The sequence below is a fragment of the Podarcis raffonei genome, chromosome Z (genome assembly GCF_027172205.1).
Source record: "Podarcis raffonei isolate rPodRaf1 chromosome Z, rPodRaf1.pri, whole genome shotgun sequence".
Classification (NCBI taxonomy): domain Eukaryota; kingdom Metazoa; phylum Chordata; class Lepidosauria; order Squamata; family Lacertidae; genus Podarcis; species Podarcis raffonei.
This window is the reverse complement of record NC_070621.1, coordinates 35,386,111-35,407,685: the sequence shown is the minus strand read 5'-3', so window position 1 is coordinate 35,407,685 and position 21,575 is coordinate 35,386,111. Positions and strand designations below refer to the sequence as shown.

Sequence of the window (21,575 nt, the reverse complement as noted above, 5' to 3'; positions counted from 1 at the left end):
TCTCAAGTTTTAAGCATGATGGATTCAGCTATTTTGGTTTCAGTTAAACTTTATCGCAAATCTACAGCATCAGTCGTAGAAAGATATATGGCTTCTTATCACTGCTAAAAAAAATTTTTTTTAAGAATGAGAACATAGGATTGTACCAAAGTTAAACCATATCATTTGCAGAATATGTTTTTGACTCTATTTAAAGATGTATTTTCTAATTATGCACTTACATGAACTTTATATGGATATTTGGAGGAAAAATTCTTACCTATTTTGATGGTTCTAAAACTCATTTGCCTTTGTTAAAGCTTTCAGAAACATAATCTATTAATATGAAGGTAATCAGAATTAGATTCTCTAGATACAATCAAACATGCTATATAAAAGCTATAATAGTACACGTTGAGATGAGATGACCCAGGCAATGAGCTAAAATAGTTGTAGCGGGGTGGGGAAAAGAGATACTCTATATAGTGCTCCCTAGCACATCACACAAACACACACATGTGTATTTGAGGCATTTTGACCATACTACATTTTGATCAGCCCAAAAGCTGTCCTTTGAGTATGCCACATGTGTAGTAACGCACTGTAAAAATTGCGCCTAACACATTTTCTGTTTCATTCCGTGCACACACGCGCCCCCCACCACCACACACACACATGTATGCACACTTCAGGAGGATATGGTGTGTTGTATATGATGGAATATTTTTTCTTTACTGCAGATGATTAAAGAGAAACACTCAGATGTGCAAAGTACCTTACAACAGTGAGTTTATAGGAGCCATGATGTGCAACTGATATAGGAGCAACTGATGTGCATTCTGTATGAGGGAGGGGAGGTCAGCTGGTGCTCAAAACTGTCAGGAACAAAATCAACCTAGACTGTGAGCTTCGGCAAGAGCCATAATACTCACGGCGGCCTGATTTTGTAGTGAAAGCTGCTTTCACTATCGTTTTCCACTAAATGTCCCTCTCAATAAAATATCACAAAAAGCATACATTGTTTTCCTAGCCGGGGAAAGGGGGTATTATTAACAACACTATGTATCCCATTTTTACTCCAAAGGGTGAAGGGTTTTTATCCTCAAAACATCCACATATTGTGGGATTGACAGAGAGAACAACTGGCTCAGGGTCACCCAGTGAACTTTGAAGCTAAACAAGGAGCTCAGACTATGTCTTCCTCATCTGACATTCTAGCAACTATACATTCTTTTCTTTGGTTGGGACGGGGTGGCTAGATTCAGTGTTATATATACAAGGGGTATAATCATTCTATTTAAACTTTCCCACCTGCTGTAAACTTGCTGCATTTTAAATAAGTGGTGTATACTGGTTTGTTTGGTTTTTTTAAAGAAAAATCAGTTACCCACAAATTATTGTACTTCACCACTAAATAGCTTATATTATAATGGAATTATCAGCCGCTTTTTGTCCATGCAGTATTCAATTTTCTTGCGCTACTTGTCCAAAAGAGAATGGAACCAGCCTGTTTAGATGGGTAGCAGCATATGAGGTCAGGTTCTACATCCTGCAGCTACTTAAGACCCACATGTCTGGGTCAAGGCTACTCACAAGTTTGAATTCAAGGAATGAAAAAACCATGTAGGCTTTGCTGGCTAGGGTTTGTGGGAGTACCAACAACATATGGGAGCCACGGGTTCCCCAACCCCTGCTAGACATCTTTCTTAGAAACACAAATGTTTCTAGTTAAAGAAATGGCATTCTGCTGTTACCTCGCACTCTGTTGAGAATTGACTAGTAGGCATAAGGCAAAAAATTGCTTTTGTCTAGTCTACGTTTTCAAACTCATGTCAAAATGTGTTTAGTACATAAAGCCAAATTGGTAAGCCACTTATATGGGCAAAGTGTATATTTTCTAATGCACAGTATTTTGAAACAATGTACTGAATCTCAGAAAAAGAAGAAGCAATTTGCTAGAATTTAAAAGCCAAAATGTTAAAGTGATTATTAGAGCATCTGTGAACATACTACTTTTTTTTTTTTTTGCACTAATGTTAATTATTATGGCAGTTGCGTTGTTGTTTTTTTCTGTTTCCTGCCATGCTTCTGAGCAGCCTGGTAGCTGGCAACCAGAGATTTTACAGAACCAAATTCTGACAAAGAGCAAGTCCAAAAAGATGCAAGATGGCCTGATGCTTCAGTTTTACTAGCCCAGTCATGTTATTCCACATTTGGAACATGTTATGTAATTTAATGGACATGTCTCTTAAAGGGGAAATGGGGGGTGGCGGTGTTAGAAGAAGATATATTGTAAATATAGGAAGCTTGTATCTATAAAGTCTAAAAAGTATTTTCTGAATATTATGTTCGGTCACAGAGTCTTTTGATAGCTTTTTATTCTATTTGAAAATGCAGATTTAAAAACAAAAAGCCTTGCTTTTGTTATTGATATGATTCCCACTCTTGTCATATGTTTACCTGGTGACCTAGTAAAAGCATAGTCTGGAGGTCATAGCACCTTTTTCTGAACAGTATTTGCCTTATTTTCTAATATTAAGAGGGGGAATTATTGAAGATATATTTCCAAATAGATATTCCTAGGAAACCTTCTACCAAACTCCCTTGTAAGCAGAGGGACTGGATGGGGTGACTAGGCCTCAAATTATTCATGGAAAGTTAATCACTGGAGCTTTATGCAACCACTGAAATACCGCTTAGGAATCTAGCACTCACATACATTTAACATGAAATGTATTTAGAATATAGCAGAATATTAGCATGCATTCATATTTTAAATTTATTAACTAAAAACATTGAGTTGGTTCCCAACTTGTCCTTCCATGAACGGAAAGGATTCTTCCATTTGCAGTGGGAACCAGGATCGAGCAGCACTTCTACTGAATGAAGGGAGGGGGCAACCAGTTTCACCACTTTCACCTACAGCCTCACACAAAACCTTCCTTGCTATTCCAGCAGGTCCTTCAAACCCCAGTCGCAGCTTTAGAGAGGGTTGGGGGATCCGCTTAAATGGCTTTCTGCTGTTTTGCCCCAGCGCACGTGGAACTCTGCTGAGCACAACACTTAATCTTTTTAAGTGCTTTGCATCTTAACATTTCTCAAAAGGCAAAAAGATGTACAATTCATATAAGCATAACGTATAATAGGCTATGCTCTCATACAACTGCCCTTCTCTTGTTGAGGAGTGACATCTTAAATATCATTGTACCAGTTTCAAACAAGACCAAAAAAGCCCTTTTAGGCAAAGTTCCTTATTTGAAAATTAAACCACTATGAAGAATTTCTAAACAAGCCACTTTAAACGGTACATTCTGAGCTGTATATGTAGGTCATGGTGAATAAAGCTTCCTTGTTTCAACTGACCCCTATTTACAGAGCTTATCACAGCTATACATAAATGTCACATAATTAAATGTTTTGCCTTTACATCTGCATATATCACTATATGTACTACCTCAGAATGCAGTATAGCTACACACATTCCTTCCTCCCACCACAAAATTAAGTTGTCTAAAAACATAGGGCCATGCTAGACTAGATATTGTTGTTCTGTGTTCAGATCTCCAGGGCCCCTGAATAGGACTGGGATCGTAACACCAGGGAAAGGAGGTTAAACCCTTTCCCCCATGGTGTGTGTTCCCAATCTAAGTGTCTTTTCAATGTATCTTTCCAGAAAGAACAGAAATACAGAAAATGAAATAAATCACATATACTGCTGCTATTTCTCCTCTTAGGGAAAACATATGGGTACACACACATTTTCCCTAATAGGGCAAAGAGCAGCTCAGGTACTATAGTCCTGATCTAATTCATCCCTCCTCCCCCCACAATTGCTTTTAACGTAAATTAAGGGATGGGAGGTCTAATCATAGATCTCCAATATGTCAGATGTCTAGGATTACAACCTTGCTTATATTTTATTTGAGCTTGCTTGATCATTGCTTCTTGAGACCTTCATGTAACAAGAGACCAGTTCAGATGGCATTTTTGCTCTCTTAAGTGTCACACAGTGTGTTTTATCTGGAACATGCATAACACCTGAGCCAGGAGCTCATGGGCTTTTGTGCTTTGCTGTCTAGAACCTTTGTGGCACATTTTCCAGCAGCCACAGCCCACCTTCTGGTTCGCTGGTTGTTCACGAACAAGCAACTTTTACTTGGGGATAGATTGCCATAAGGAACTTTTTTTAAAAAAAGTTATCAAAATAAGCTCTTATGGATTAAATTGTGTAAGAAAATCCATCCACTTTTACTAAACATTTTTGTACAGCTCTAATTATACATTTAATCTGAGTTTTAGTGGAAATGTGTAGGCACCTTTTTGAAGAAGAAAAAATGTGGTAGTTGCAGGTAATTTCAATAACACTATTAAACAGTGGTGATTGGCTCTCATTGGAATGGGCAGGGTAGAAGGCAAGGAGAACATCGGTAGCTAGAGCTGGTGTCAATAGTAGACAGAGTCAGCTAATTCTAGTTTTGTCCCCATTGTCCTCCCTGCTGAATTATACCAAGCCCACTACTCCTGGACATGCTGCAAGTAGGAAGGCTGACAGCAGAATGAGGTTGGTGGGTAATGCCCCATTTGCCCTAATGTACCAGCTGCCCGTGCTTTTAGGGTAGAACTCATCCTCGGGTCAGATGCCCAACCATTCTGTAGTGCAACTCTTGCCTTGCTTCCATTCATTCCATTCCTGATATTATGAGTAGGCACAGAGAGAGCAAACGTGTTAGGCCATAAGCCACTTTAGGGTGAGACATGCAGGAAGGCCCATAGTGTAGGTTCATAGGAGCATATTCAAAATAAGTCTGTGACAGGTCACGTTAAGGCCTTTGCCCTACAAAGTGCTGTTAAATGTTTTTATACAGTCCAGCAGAGAAAGGAAGCCTAAACTTCCTACAGTCATCCTACATGAATTTTGGCAACCTGGCTGTTAGAACTCACAAGTTACTTAGTTAGCTGTTTTGCCTAACTATAGAGGACAGGTTGGTAAATGTAGTAACCTTATGACAGTACAGTATGCATGTAAGAGTTTCAGTAATTAACATGAGGATATTTTATTAACTTCTGCTTTTAAAAAATGCTATATTAATATCTACTTGATTATGGCAGAGTGAAATCAATTCATAATTGCATGAAAGTTGTCCCTTTGTGGCATTCCTTCACCATGTCTAAACAAGGTTGGAGAACAACAACAAAATACCCACAGCAGTGATTCCAGTGTCTAATGTATTGACACTTCTCTTTAACAAAAGAAACTGTCCTTGCTTCCCATGTGCCATAGTGTATTCAAAAAAGAGAAAGGATAAAAAGATTTTATAGAGTCGAATAAATACATAGCATGAAATCGCCCCTTTTATAACATACTGCAGGCGCTTGTAAAAGTAAAAACAAAACTTTACAACTCGATCTCCACTGTTATCCTCCTTCCCCTTGCAGCTCTGGAAGTGAGACACTTAGCAGCATATAGAGGAAATCACTCCACATTGCCCAGTACACGAATCACCAATACCATTTATAATAGCAGTCCACCCATGAATGCCTCACTTGATTGTATGGAAGTAAAGTGTGCTGAGATATGTAGTCCTTCATAAGGAATATATGCATCAGTTGTGCTTATGTATAGGCAAATGTATTAATTACACCACTATTGCGCCCATAAAGGCAGCAAATTACACGGTGTTCCCCAGGTCTGTTCCTCCTTTTGCCCAGAAGCTGTGAATGGTCAGTGATTTCTGGAAATAACCTCACTTTCAGGCAAAAAAAAAAAAAAGGGAACATGCTGGGCCATCCACCACTGTAGAAAGCAAAGAAATACTGTATTTGGGAGCTTCATGTAACTGCACCTGCCACTTCCATGTCTTATTTAAAGAGGGCTGCCTAAACATTGCATGGATGTCTGAAAGCATATTTTAGTCTTCTGAGATAGTTGATGTTCCCCAGATCTAAGTAAATACTCTTTGTGAGCAAAAACTATTTCCACTAAAACTTCTTCAGAGATACCATAAAACACAACAATTCTCTCTAACCTAGTTATTTACGTAAATTCCAGCCTCCTGTCAAGATGTTGTTAAGTTGCCATCTAGTGCAAATTGTCATCATTTATTTGAGTGCAGGTTAGCACATAATTCTGAGTTGGATGATAGCATTTAATATGATAGATATCAAAAGTACATTGCAAATGTCATGCACTAAAATGTTGAAAACCTTTGTGTATAATACCAACGTTTCCCTATTTGCAAATTAAAATTAGTTTTGGTGATTTCAGATTTGGTCATCAACAGATCCTAACTTCTTTGTTGTTGTTTAAAAAAACACCTTGTTTTTGCTTTGCAATACTTTGTGCAGTTGCTTATGTTTATTTAATACCTCTTAAACATCATCACTTTGAAGTACCTCTGTGCTATGAAGTTTTGGTTTGGGGAGTGGGTGGGGTGGGTTAATCCTTTTTACTCTGAAGTGTCAAATATATTTGTTTGAAATGGGCAGGGCAAATGTCTTCTGTAACGGCTAATTTTGGGGGAAAATACTCAGAGATTATATTCTTTTTAAACTGTCAACACCTTGTGATACAAGTTTAAAATGTAACAATATAATGCAGTCATTGAGCACATTAAAACATGTCTTGTGTTTTATTTCTAAGACAGTAAATTGTGTTAAAGAATTTGTGATAAGTGTAAGACCTTAAATTAGAGAGTCACTTTTTCCTAGTTCAAATAATTTACAGCACTTAAATGAATGAATGAAACTAGTCTAATAACTCAATGGGAACCATTTTTGTCAGTACCTGCACAAGCATTGAGCCCAGTTTGAGGGAAAAGGGACTGAGAGATAAAAACTTTTAACTGAAGAGTGGGAAACATGTCCCAGTTTTGCAGCAGACAAGCTGTTACTGCAAACTCTTTGTTAGCTACCCGCCCCTGCCTAGAGTCACCCACTTATTCCCCTAAAAATTACTTTTTACAGGCCCAATCAGAGATAACGAAGCTGCTTGAGATTCGCCACATTGAAAACACCAACATTCCCTGCATTTCCCACTCCCGAATTGAGACTTTTTTTAAAAAAAAAAGGACCATAAAACCTGTTTGGGGAAAGTGTGCAATTTTTAAAAGCCTTCAACTGGTACTAGATTGTCAATTCAAGCCCCCTCTGTTACAATTCCTGCAAGGGTCTAGGATTCTACTTGCTTACCAGACTTTCTTGCCCCAGAACAAATTGTTGGTCTCCTCTGGATCTCAGCCTTGTGCAGGGGCCGGCAAACTAAGGTCCGCAGGCCAGATGCAGCCCGCCGGGCTCGTTAATCCAGCCTGTGAACCTAGTGGACTCTGTTGCCCACTCAGTCAGTCCCTGTGCTAAAGCGATGCAGCGCGGAGGCCTCGCGTGGGGACTGACTTCCACGACAAGGCTTCTGATTGGCTGCAGGAAGCTCCTGCAATCAATCAGAAGCCGCAGACGCCTCTGGGTGGGCGGCTACGCTGACACGGCCTCCGTGCCATCGACACTTCCTCCCGCTCGGCTCTTCCTGCTGGGCTGCTTCCTAATGACCTGCTGACCACCTCAGCAGGAAGGAAGTGGCGGCGCTCAGAGGTGGTTGTGCAGAAAAAGCCGAGCAGAAGGAAGTGGCAGCAGCACAAAGGCTTGCCTCTGGCACCCAGGCTAACAGCATGGGCTCTGTGCAGAGGCAGAGTACGATGAAAACACTGCCAGAGATGAGGCGGCAACGGTGTGAGTGGCAGCGGCAGGGGTCCTTTGGGGAGGGGGTTGCTTTTGGGAGAGGGGGGGTCCAGCCCCCCACAAGGTCTGAGGGACAGTGGACCTGCCCCCTCCTGAAAAAGTTTGCTGACCCCTGTCCTTGTACTTCCTTGCTTGCTTTGTCCAGCGTTGAGACCATGATAGGTTTCTTCTTCCAAAGGTAGAGAAATGTCTTTATCCAATCACTCATTTGCAAAGACAAGGGCAATGTCAAGGGAAACTCTAAGTCTTCTACAGAGGGATAATATTTGAGTTTGGTGCAATACATAGCATGCTTCTGGTGCTATGATGCATATATGCATGGTAATAGTGACCAAGCTGCTTTGACAACACCAAGCATGCTGGGTGACCAAACAAGTGACAAATGGAGACAGCCAACCAGAAGGACAAGCCCTCTGTGGAAAGCGTAGCCTGAAAGTCTTGCATTGGGCAGGTCAGTTTTAAACACACACACACACACATCAAAGCTGGCCTTTAATGATAAATGCCTTGCTGGTCTGTTTTTTATTATTATTTCCAACAAGTGCAAAATCTGACACTACCTTGCCAGAAGACCTACTAGATAGCACATGTGAAATCTTTCAAGTTGCTTGATATGCCTGCAGTGATCTGTCCATATTTCACACCCATGTAAAAGTGATGATCAGTTCTGTTGACAGTTGGATAGTATGCTGGTGGAGTACCCTTGTGGCAAAGTATTTCAAAAGCCTGGCTTTCCTTTTGTATTCTTTTGATGTCTCTTGATCCAAAGAGCTGTCATTAGAGATGGTGCTGCCAAGGCTAATAAAGTCCCAGATAATGTTCTTCAGCATTGAGCTGCCCCGTGATGATAATCAACTTAGCATTTGCAGTTGATAAAACCCAATTGGAGGATGGCATCATAAGTCGCTCAGATTGTTTGTGTTTCTGAAGACAAGTGATGGATCCAGTGCACGGCACCATATTAGGGCTAAGTTGACAGCCTGCTGATGAAGCTTCACACATGTTCTTGAAGGAATTAAGAACTACCTGACTAGGTTAGAGAAGAAGCCCTATGAAAATGGGATATTGCTGAGCAAGGATAGAAACATCATCATGGTTTGCAAAGGTTAACAAGTCACCTGACCCTGTTGCATCACAAAGATAAACTCAGTCTATCTATTGCCCATCAGAATATAACCCCCCCACACACCGTATAAACTGTTAACAATGCATTAAAAATATCCAAAGGACATTTCTGATAGTACAATGGTTTCCCTTATTGATATTCTCTAATGATAGCAGTAGAGATAAAAAAGATAATATTTCAAATGGGAACAATCTCAAATGAATATTTAATGGCTGGAGTCAGGGCCGGTGCATGCATGAGGCAAGGTAAGGTGACTACCTCGGGCAGCAGAATCCACAAGGGCAGCAGGTCTGGCCTCCAAGGAATGTGTCACCTACTGCCGCAGTGACAATGGTTGCGGAACACTCCCTGGAGACTCCAGAGGGCAGCCTCCACCATTTCCTCCCCAAGGGTGTAGGAGACCATAATCAGTGCCTCCTCTTTGCCAAGAGGCCGCTTTTCAGGGCTGCCTCCACAGTGGCTTCTCGCCAAATAGGAGGCACTGCTGGTATCCTCCCACCCCTAAGGAGGAAATGGTGGGAGCTGCTCACTGGGGTCTCCTGAGTTCTGCACACACACAGCATGATTCAGAGTAGGCTCCTTTCTGCACAACAATGGACTTCAGCTCCCCACTTCAACCATCAGAGAAGGATGATTTCATTGCCCCGACCCTTGTTCCCAGTGCAGATCTCCACTCACCCTTTCTTCCCTGGTAGGGGGCCGGGCATTTAGTGGTTTACCCCAGGTGACAAAGTATCTTGGGCCGACACTGGCTGGAGTCACCATTTCTGCAGAAATGGTTTTCCTACCAGCAGAGAGCCCCTTTGCTGGACTTTGTACCATATTGCTGAACTAATATGGTTAGGGTGAAGGTGACCCATGGTTAACTGAGCTGTACTACTACCATTAATAACAAGTTTATTTGCTGACAGATATATCTTACAGTGAGCACAATGCACCAAAATGAATTATTAAGAGATGCCAGTCAGATTGAAAATTGCAGCCCCTGAAATTGCCAGTTTGTTTCCATATTTTGAAGAGGCTGGCCAAGATGATGATTCTCTGGATGAGCTGCCTTTACTAGTAGATGTTCCTATTGTATTTGATCCCTTGGGCAACAGATTGGCCATTTCCCCTTGTTAGGCACTTAGCATAACTGTTTTCATCTCCACAACGCTATTCATTTGAGCACAATTCCAAGTCCTGTTACAAAATTGAGAGTGAGACACTGGTACGAGAAATGTATTTCAAGAGGAAGTATAAGAAAAATCTGGCCTATCACACTGATTTGCATTTGCAATTTGCAATGAAAATGCCTCCAAGGATCCTATTACTGTATTAATTCACATCAGATGTGTAAACTCTCTAGAGATACAATCAGAGCCTGAACTATATGCAAGAGTCTGTTGCATGTGGTACTCTGTGCAATCGTAATGCTTTTTATATTGATTGACTCATATCCTTGCTGCTTGGAAACAGCAGCTAATCTTAAAGAGCTGTAGCAGCTGCTGGGATGTGATTTCTGTATGATGGAGTGAAGCTTATTCAGCAATCTTGTGATGATTAAGGTAATAAGGGTAATTTATTGCCTCTTCCATCTTAGCAATACCACAAGCAAAAACACAAAACCACTGCTAGGGGAGGCAAGAGCCCGCGGAAATGCTAGTGGATACTGGAGGGCACCAGGTCTCTTGCTAATGACATGCAAATCACGCCAGTCAAATCAGCAGCTTTTTAGCTCTGCAGAAAAGCTTTAATATATATGGAGCTGGAGATGACTATATAATTAAGATTTCAAGTCAAACACGTTCAGAACCAAAGATTCTGTAATATTGGGACAAACTATAAGACAGTAAATCATATATTGTCTGTTTCTCCCTGTGCCCCAAAGTAAACGAGGTAAACGAAACAATGACAGAATCATTGTCTTTGGCTCTTCCAGCATAGATGGCTCCTCTGAGCTCACAGACCAGTCAGAGGGAAGAAAGGGAAGGGATGAGTGGAAGCAGAAGGTTATTGGCGGGATACTTTGCATTAAATTAGATCCACAACTATAGTGCATCATCACCCAACCATGTGTTATGTAACACATCTTCAGAAATCCCATACCTAGCATCACAATAAAAAATGTGCAGGTTTACATCCCTACTAACTGGTACATGAAATTGCCTTTTATTGTCAGAGCAGGCAGACATTATCCCAAAATATTTCAGCTGGAAACTGAAATTGACCAGAAATCCAAATTGATACAAATCCATGAGCTCTGGTAATATGATGCTTAGCATCTACTTGCCCCAAAACTCAGAATAAAGACACAGGACAAGTTTATGGTTAAATGATCACAACATATAGAAGGTCTGCAGCAAATAAACTCTACTTCAGACTTGCCAATTTCAGATCTCTCAGTTTTGGAATTTTCCCATTCCAAAATTCAGTTTTCTACATTTTGAAGCAATTAGCAAAATTTATCATTTAGTGTGAATTTTTACCCTAATTAACGCATTTTTATATGCAGTTTCGATTGATGCACACATTTTTGCAAGCAATTTCCTCTAATACGATGTGTTCTTGTATATTGCTTTCACTTCATTTTTTTCTTCATTTTTATGTACAATTAATATATACACGTTTATAAACATTGGCTGGAGGGCTTCATTGAAAAATCCAGATAAGTGCGGATTTCAAAGGATAGCTGTGTTTCAGCCTGCATATTGTTACAGACCATGCAAATTTGATATATTCAGCCTTAAATGCATACCGAATTGAATTGCTCTTCCATCTCTACCTGCAGGTAACTCAGATCTGAGAACGTAGAAGAGAAAATCACCAACGCCTATCACTTAAGCAATGCTACCCATGTTCAAGCCCCTTCGACAGTATTGGGCTTCTTAGTGCCATATCAAAGGGCATTCTGCTAGTCCACCCTATCTCTGCTGATCAGGTTCCGGAGCCAAAAAAACACCCATAAACATATACCCCCCTATCCCAAGCTATCCCAGGTAGCAATGTGAGGATCAATGCTCAAGTGCTCCTCATCTAAATAGTGCCTCTGATTCCCTACAAGGTCTACGGTATAATATACCTCCCTGCCCGTGCTACCTACCCCTACATCAAATGAAACCCATCCAGGCCAATATGGAGCAGCAATATGGAGTAGCTGGTAAAAAGGTGATGGAACACACGCACAAAAATCTTCATTAGATGTCAAATGGGCAATCGGCTAATAAAAGGGAAGGTGGGCAGGCTGTCTGGCTGGAAGAAAGAGACAGACCCTGAGTGGGTGCCGGACCTTTAAAAAGCCCATGCATGTCCTAGAGTGATTGACTCCACTGGCCACATGATTCCATCCCCTTTGCAGCAGTAGGTTGGGGCATTTTTGCCTGAATTCAAGAAAAGAGGGGGCAGATAATGAAATGTTATGCAGCTTGGATTATCTGTAAGTACATTAAAATAGTCAAATGTTGACTGCTCTTCATTAGGCCCAGTTTATGGCAACTTGAATCAGCAAACTATCCACTACATCTCAAATGTGCCCTCTCATTTTGATACCCACAATGAACGTAGCAATGAACATATGGGATGTGGAAGTTTAATCAAATGCAATGTCTGTTCTCAGAGCCGCTTCATAAATATTTATTCTTAGAACATATTGCCTCATTACGTAATACCAATTTCATAATTACTTCATTAAAGAGTACTTGTGCTCTGGGATGCTTTAACCTTTATTTGGTGGGAAAGTAATGAGAGACTTGGAATTTTGAATTGGCAGAGATCAGAGCTTCTAAAACTTTACAGCAATGACCACATGCCTAACATGCATCCTCTTCTAAAGACCTCCAAATATCATGGGAACCTGTCAGCTGGACCTGCCAACCCTTATCACATCAAACAGCAGAATGGCAACTCAAAGATGAACTATGTAGGGCACTCAACTTCTATTGTAAAGACAAAATTTTCTAGCAAGTCAGTGTGTTCTACTGTTGGAAACGAAATATTATAACCTTGGGTAGTTGATGCCTTAACACTTAGCATGTAATAATAATAAAAAAACCCGTAGTTTCTTTCATTTTATTTGATGAATTGTATATTATTTACTTGACTGAGTGTACTTCTAAAATTATTGAATTATTAGATCTATATACAAAAATGAGTTCTTAAATAAAAGAACATTGATTGTTTCTAGATGATGCTTGCTTACCTCTCAGCTGGCATCATAATGGAAGACATATTTCCTATTCTTTCACACACAGGAGTATATTATTATTATTATTATTACTACTACTACTACTACTATCATCATCTTATCTACTACTACTACTACCACTACTACTAATAATATTGCCATCATCACTATTATTTCAGCTCCAGGCAAAAACATTTCTCCTCCCCTGGGCCTTTAAGAATAGCTAATATTAAGATTTTTAACTTAGTAAAATCTAAAGTGCTCTATCTGTTTGAATTGATCGGTGATGTTTATGTTTGTTATTTTGTATGTTTTATTTTACTTCTAAAAATACTTTTATTGTTTCATACTACATTGTAAGTCTCTGGAAGGACAGATCATGAAGCTGAGGCTCCAATACTTTGGCCACCTCATGAGAAGAGAAGACTCCCTGGAAAAGACCCTGATGTTGGGAAAGATTGAGAGCACAAGGAGAAGGGGACGACAGAGGACGAGATGGTGGGATAGTGTTCTCGAAGCTACCAGCATGAGTTTGACCAAACTGCGGGAGGCAGTAGAAAACAGGAGTGCCTGGAGTGCTCTGGTTCATGGGGTCACAAAGAGTCGGACACGACTAAACGACTAAACAACAACAACAACAACACGACATTGTAAGTCACACTGGTAACATAAATTTATGTTGAAGATATGAAGTGCAATGTATGCAAGGTATGTAATTAGTTATTGGATCAAATTCTTTTTAACCAATGAATCTTAGTCGTATAACTTACTGAACAATGTGGCTTTGATAAAATGGGATCTAGTATGAAATTTTAACGGTGCAGTTCCTCTGTTTGTTAACGTGTCTGTTAAAGAGTGGAGGGGAGTTTCAGGTGCCCTTGGTATATTCCATAACAATTTAACAGGCCCTACTTAATAGACATTCTGGAACACAAAAGTACATTGGGTTCACTTTTCAAGGTTAGAAAAATATAGTACAATGTATGCAAACTATGTTGTAAGAAGTACAGTGGTACCTCGGGTTAAGAACTTAATTTGTTCTGGAGGTCCATTCTTAACCTGAGGTACCACTTTAGAATGGGGCCTCCCGCTACCACCACGCTGCCACCATGCAATTTCTGTTCTCATCCTAAAGTAAAGTTCTTAACCCGAGGTACTATTTCTGGGTTAGCAGAGTCTGTACCCTGAAGCGCCTGTAACCCAAGGCATTAATGTACTTGAATTGGGGGCAAGGTATTGTTTTTGTTTCTTAACTATGTTATGTATTTTAGTGTTTTTATCTTGTAAACTGCCTTGGGGTCCTCAGAGGAAGGGTGGTACAGAAATTTAATAAATGAATATATATCTATGAGATCAGCTTCTCTTTCTAACGTAGCACTTTGCAGCTGAAGACCAGCTTTGAATCACAGTAGATAAGGCCACGTTCCTAAAGTAGTAATAGGAGCAAAAATATGAAGTGCCATAGCCAATGTCTTCCTATTCTTGACAAAGCAGAATGTGAGTGAAGGTGGAGGAACAATCTTACATTCCTCTATTTGTTAACGTGTTTTGATTTATGCACACACACACACACACACACACACACACACACACACACTTTTCCTCCTTGGGAATACTAGGAGGGTAAGAGGAGGGAGAAATTTAGACATTTACCTGGTTTTGGGGCATGTCCTTTAAATCCAAGCTATTTTTAGTTTAACAGAAACATCAGGATGAACAAGATCAGCCAACACCTGCAGTTATTGCTACTTTGTTAAGCCTCCTCCTGTATGCTTTATGTGTAGGCCAATATGTTCATTTATCAATGGATCCATTCTTGAATGAAGGGATAGTTGCTGAAGGTACCCCTTATTCCACTTGGTCATTTGTCCCAGTGACTGATTTTCTGTTGATCAGCTTCTGGGCAGCATTATATGACTTCCCTTCTATCCTATCGCAAGCCTGAATATAGTTGGTCTATTATATCAGCGTAATTCCAGCAGTTTGCTTTACTAGGCAGATCCTATCATTGCAAGAAAATGAAACACCATCACATCATGTTCATGGATATCCTTCATGAGATAAGCAGCCCATTGTAAATGTACTGTTGACATGCCATTTTCTCATGCATTAGTGATCTCTTTTCATATTCATAGTTTTATCACTGAAACAAACAAACAAAACCATTGTGTTGAGAAAGTTGCCGGGGAGAAGTTATGCTGTCCTCATAATACTAGAATGATGGGATCACACAGTGAAACTGACTGGCAATAGACTTGGGTCAAATGCAATATAATTTCACACAGCACCTAATTAATTCACTGCACAAAATGCGCTGATGGTCATCTTTGATGGCTTTAAAAGCAGGGATTAAAATAATCCACAGAGGATAAATCCCTTAATGGCCATTAGTAATGACGAGGAAGTGAAATAGCATGCTACTGAATGCCTTCAGGCCCTACATGCTGGTTTCTTGGAGGCACCTGAGTGGCCAGTGTGGGATGCAGGATGCTAGACTAGTCAGATGTTGGTCTGATCTAGCAGGGCTGTGCTAAGTTCTTAGGTATTGCTGCCTGAGATTGTAAGAACAGCTTCCCGTGGTCAGGCAGATACCAATAGGAAGCCTGCCAGCGGGACCTGAGTGCAATAGCAGTTCATTCACTAGTTATTCCTAACAGCTGATATCCAGAAGAATAATGTCTTTTACAGTGGAGGTAGGACAGAGCCAGCATGACTAGCAGTTGTTGGTAGCATTGTCCTCCACGAATTTTTAACAGGAAATGCCAGAGATCCTACTTGAGACCTCAGGAACATGCTCTTCATCACATATGGCTCTTCATAGTCACAGACCAGTCTGATCCCAGCCATGTTTACTCAGAAGTCCCATGGAGTTAAATTAAATTTGCTACCAGGTAGTAAGTGTGCATAGAAATGCAGCTGTAGTCTTCTTCGTTTTTATGAACATAAAATGTATGTCAAGGCGGAGGTTTCACCAGCAATATTAAAACCACTTTCAAATTACATTTAGGTTCAGTAAATGCCATATTTTCCAAACTACATCATTTCTAAATGGGGTGTAATGTTATTATTCAAGCAAAGCCCCTTTCTTGCCCAATAATAGACATATCTATCTTCTTAATATGCAGTCAAATTAAATACGTACCAAAGTGAGATGGCTGGTAGAATTAATTCAAATACTTAGTCCTTTCCTTCAACTGGCACTCTTCCAAGATATCATATTCCTAATATTAATCATCTACTTTAGTAGCTGTGACACATGAAAAAGGGTCAGGGTTAAGTGATTCTGCGAAAATTCAGGTGCTTTCCAGGCTCTCTGAAATTGCCCTTCTGCTCAGCCCCTAAATCGTTCCTCTCTCTTAAAGCATTATTTATGGTGCCATGGCTACTTTAAAAGTGCACCAAATCACAAGAGGCATAATCCCTTTCACATAAAGAAAAAGGACCGCTCTGAAGGATAAACTCCCCTGTTTCAGTGGCTTTCAGCCAACTACCGTATTTTTCGCTCTATAGGACGCACTTTTTCCCCTTCAAAAATGAAGGGGAAATGTGTGTGCGTCCTATGGAGCGAAGACACCATAGCCCCGCGTGGCAGGAGCCTCCATAGCCGCGCGTCACCTCTCCAGCCGGGAGAGCGCGTGCGGAGCTAAAGCAGCCCCCCGCGACCCTCTCCCGGCTGGAGAGGTGACGCGCGGCTATGGCAGGAGCCTCCATAGCCGCGCGTCACCTCTCCAGCCGGGAGAGCGCGCGCGGAGCTAAAGCAGCCCCCCGCGACCCTCTCCTGGCTGGAGAGGTGACGTGCGGCTATGGCAGGAGCCTCCATAGCCGCGCGTCACCTGTCCAGCCGGGAGAGTGCGCGCGGAGCTAAAGAAGCCCCCCGCGACCCTCTCCCGGCTGGAGAGGTGATGCGCGGCTATGGCAGGAGCCTCTATAGCTGTGCGTCACCTCTCCAGCCAGGAGAGCGCGTGCGGGGCTAAAGAAGCCATAGCCCCGCGACCCTCTCCCAGCTGGAGAAGTGACGCGTGACTATGGCAGCAGCCTCTCTGCTGCGCCTTTCCGCTGCTCCCTGACCTGCTCTTTGGGGCTGGTGGTGGGCTTCCCCCCGCCAGCCCCAAAGAGCAGGTCGAAAGGAACCTGAAGCCTGGAGAGCGAGAGGGGTCGGTGCGCACTGACCCCTCTCGCTCTCCAGGCTTCCAAGGTAGCCGCCTGAACGCACCTTAAACGGCACCTTGTTTTAGAGCGGGAAAACAAGAGGGGGAAAATTCTCCCACTCTCTGCGCAGCGCTTCCTGCCGCTTCGCTGAAGGGGCGCTGGGCAGAGAGTGGAAGAATTTTTTTCCCTTGTTCTCCCCCCTCTAAAACAAGGTGCGTCCTATTGTCCGGTGCGTCCTATGGTGCGAAAAATACGGTACATGATGAAAACCTCTTCAGTCTCTGCTTTTGTGTTTGGGAGCAAAGCTTGCTAAAGTGGCAGCCACGTGAAATACACAGCGCTCTAAGCAAATCAATGCCTCTGAAAAAGGCAGCATTCGCCAACCTGATATGCTCCAGATGTTTTGAACTGCAACGAGAATGGTTGCGCTGGCTGGGGCTGATGGAAGCTGTAGTCTAAAATGTTGGGAGTGCAACAGGTTGTTGTTTCTGCTGCTGCTTCTGTAATAGGAACATAGGAAGCTTCCTGTGACCATTAGACAGCCCATTAGTCCAGGTTATTCAACTGGCTGCCAGCAGCTCCTCAGGGTTTTTGCTCTGGGCATCAGATATTCTGTATGCAAGGCAGATGCTCTACTCCTGAGCTTATGGCCCTTCCCCAATAATTGTTGTGGCTGCTTTAATCAAGCAATTACTATATTTTGTAATTTGTTTCCTAAGATTTATACACTGCTTGATTGAAAGAAAAAGAAAAAAAAACTATAAAAGGGGTTTACAAAAAGAATAGAACAATGAAATTATTGATTTTTAAAAAACCCAGAAAAAGCCCTTACCTGTCTGGCAACATTCCCTGTCTCTGAAGTTCTCCACAGTAGGAAGCAAATCTCATTTCCAATGTGTCATCTGTGCACAGTATTTGAAAGTGGTGTTTTTGTTTAAAAACACTGGTATTTTTAAAGCTTAATATAGGTGCTAGGCGTTTTGCTGAAGAGTGACAGTATATGTAACGCATCAGATCATAGGCGAGGAGCCACTGAAACTCTTATTAAGACTGTTTTGTCGCAGCTAGTAACAGTTTTGTGTAAAGCCTACTACTGCTAACAGAGATATATGAAAATATTAGTGAGAGCAGCAAAAGAAAAAAGAAAAAAAAAGAAAGGTTCTTCTACCTTTTCTTTTTCTGAAGTCTGCAAAATCCAACTGAATGTTGAATGGAGAACACTCTGGGATAATCTCAGATTAAAGAGGTTAGTGGGTAAGCATATCTCTTGGATAATGTAAGGGGAATGTGTATGTGTATATGCGCTGGGCTAGCCCAAGACATTTTGCACCTTGAGGTGAGGGACTAGATGGCTCCCTCTCCCTCCCTATTCGACATACAGAAGCTGTCTGAATTGGCAGCAGTGTCTTCCTTCAGTACTAGTGACATAAGAGAATCCGCCAGTGCACCTGAGGCAGCAGGCTAGCTTAATTCAGGGAGCCAGTAGGGCTGTGCACCAAACCCAGCTGGGTTCCAGATCCCAAAGTGACTTAGGCCAATTTGGGTCAACCTGGGATTCAACCAGATCCGGTTAGAGAAGCCCTGTACCACTCAGGATCAGATCAGGTTCATCCAGAGTGATCCAGGACTGTCAAAAGGGAAGGCAGTTTGGTGGTGAGGAGAAGTGGGGAGAATTCAGGGCTTGGGTCAGCTGAGATCACCCCAGGGCATCAGATCAGGTCTCCTTTAAACTGCCATATTATTATTATTATTATTATTATTATTATTATTATTATTAGGGGGGTGAGCTGTGCACTTCGCTAAAAGCTAATACAGGTCATGTATAATACAGAGCTCTGACTTGCAACAGGTGGGAACAGCCAGGGAACTCTCTCCTAGAAGTTGACTGAGGCAGTTGACTCACTTTGCCTAATGGTAGGGCCATTAGTATCAAATGGAATGAGATCCTATAAGACCCTGTTTTTTCTTACTACGTTATACGAATGACTTGGTGAAAGCATAGTGTAAAGAACTAACCTCTCATAAGGTCACTGCTGTAAGGGTTATGTAGGCATCTAAATGGAGAGTGCACACAACCCCATCCATAAAGGAGCAGTCAGAAACAATGTTGGAGCTTGGCTCAGTGGCTAAACTCACATTTTTCATTAAGAATAAGAGATAAGAGGCAATGGCAAGATGAGTTTATTACAACTTGGTCTATTTTTATTCATGGTCTATTTTTTATTCATTACTGTTAAATGAACTCGATGGCTTCAAAAAATGCAACAAGGTTTTCCAACAGTTGATTGAAGTAGGTATAATCTGAGCTCTGTTATTTATAATTCAAAGACCCAGAATGTCTGAAGCAGGAAGCCTGCTCTGTCTACCACATTGCATTCCAGCATTGTATTTGTATTTTTATCATCTCCATTAGCAATGAGAACAGCCTCCTCACTTCAGACTTTCCAGACTTTATGGAAATGGTAGGTCCAGGCCCTTGAGTGTGGGTGGGGCCAATGAGTGTGGCCCCACTCTCCCCCTTGAATGACAGGAATTGCATGGAGTTGAGTGCCCAAATATGCTTTTAACAGGATGTTACATTAATTGGCTGACACTACCCGGCCGTTCAGCAAAATCAGGTGTAAAACACACACACACACACAAACACACACACACACACACACACACACACACACAAAGATGTGACTTGCTATTTCCCTTGTTCCCATCCTACCACCCTGCAGCAAACACAACTGAACAAATCTTGGCTCAATGAGAATTTGGCAGTATGGGGTATTACTTCAGCATGTTGCTGAGCTTCAAAAGAGGCTCAAAAGAGGACAATAATTCTATGTAGCACACAGGTGCAGGTAACCATTCTTAAATTGATTTTTTTAAGGCATTTAGCTTTTTGGAGGCTTGTATAAGATGATGGTGGGCAAGATGCCAAGGGATTGTAGGATTCACTCTACAGTGCTCTACAGTGACAGCCTCTCAGTCATCTGAGGAAATGTAAGTATACTTTTCATGCATTGTTGATGTTTGAAATTGGTGCATGTGCCAATGGTGAAGCCACACAGAAAACTGCATACAGCTAAGTCGTGCACTAAAAATATGTATTTTGCACAAAAGTTGCATGGAAACGTTGATAGCACTCACGGCAAGGCAGGAGTAAAATGCATAGAGTAGGGTGGAATGGCATGGTATAGACCTATAATTCAGCACCAGTGAGACCAAAATAGCATGGAATTAACTGCTCAACCTCCATCTACATAGTCACACTGTACAACCATCTCTTCTACGTGCATCCTCTGCATCATGTATAGAATTCCATGACCCTGGTTCTTCCATTCTTCAGCAGAAATTCTATTGTCTACCCTGTGCTGTGCCTTCAGCCTGTATTTCTTCTCCTACCACTGCAGCAAAGCATGAGAGTAGCTGCTTCCTACTGTCAGAGCACATCATCCTCCCAGGTTAATTCAGAACTTTCCCTCTTTCTCCCAACTCTACCCCTTCCCCATCCATTGCAACCTTTGTTCTGGGCCACTGAGCCAGGAAAGGACTCTTGTTATTGGAGCGTCACAGTTCATAGTCCTAAAAAGACCCTCCAGTTCTTAGCACAAATGTTGCAGACCAGAAATATTTCTGCATGTAAACGGAGTTAGCCTGGCAGAAGGTGAACAAAAGGACATTCTCGGGACGAGACCAATGATGTGCTGCAATACTCCAGAGAGATTTATCCTTTTTTATGCCTTTTGGGTCTTACATAAAATTCACTGTTCTTTTTGGTTGTAGTGACCATTTGCAGCAAAAGCTCGTTGTAGCTTTACACGTCCTAAACTGCTTCATTCTTAGGCACCAGAGCATCCTTCCTCAACAACTAACACACTTACTGTGGCATAAACCAAATTATTTAGCTCATTGCTTGCTTACTTCTTTGTTTATATGGTGTCTTCCATATACATGGCATCATTCATGTACATTTAAAAAGAATGGGTGAACAAGTCCCTCTTTCAAGGGGGATTCTGTGCTCAAAAACAGCATGAAAAAGGTATTAGATGACTGGGAGGCAGTGATAAATAGTATTATTATTGCTAAATGCTGCAATGGACAGGGATGGGAAGTTGGACTGTAACTCTCTTGGGTTGCCGCCCATCCCTTAAAAAACAGGATGGTCCCATTTTTGAACAACAGCATTCCCTGTCCTGTTTGAACTTCAAATGGGATGCATTTTGTCCTGCTTTCAAAGTCATTAAAAATCAATTTTAAACGTTTGTGTGCTCCCCCTAATTTGCTTGCCTTGTGCAGCCTAGCTTGCTAGGCATCTTGGAAGTTGAGCCCACCCTCCAAAGCTTACTGATTGATGGTCCAAGCTAGCCAATAGAGCTCGCCAGCCAGCAGGCTTTTCTGGGTTGGGTGGAGCTCTTGCTGCCCCAGGAAGCTCATTTG

General features: G+C 41.6%; 1 long non-coding RNA gene across 1 annotated transcript in view; it reads right to left on the bottom strand.

Annotated features, from left to right (window-relative positions):
* Positions 1 to 21,575, bottom strand: part of LOC128406803 (uncharacterized) — a 75,052-nt gene that overhangs the window by 13,227 nt on the left and 40,250 nt on the right. The gene's annotated exons all lie outside the window — the stretch shown is intronic.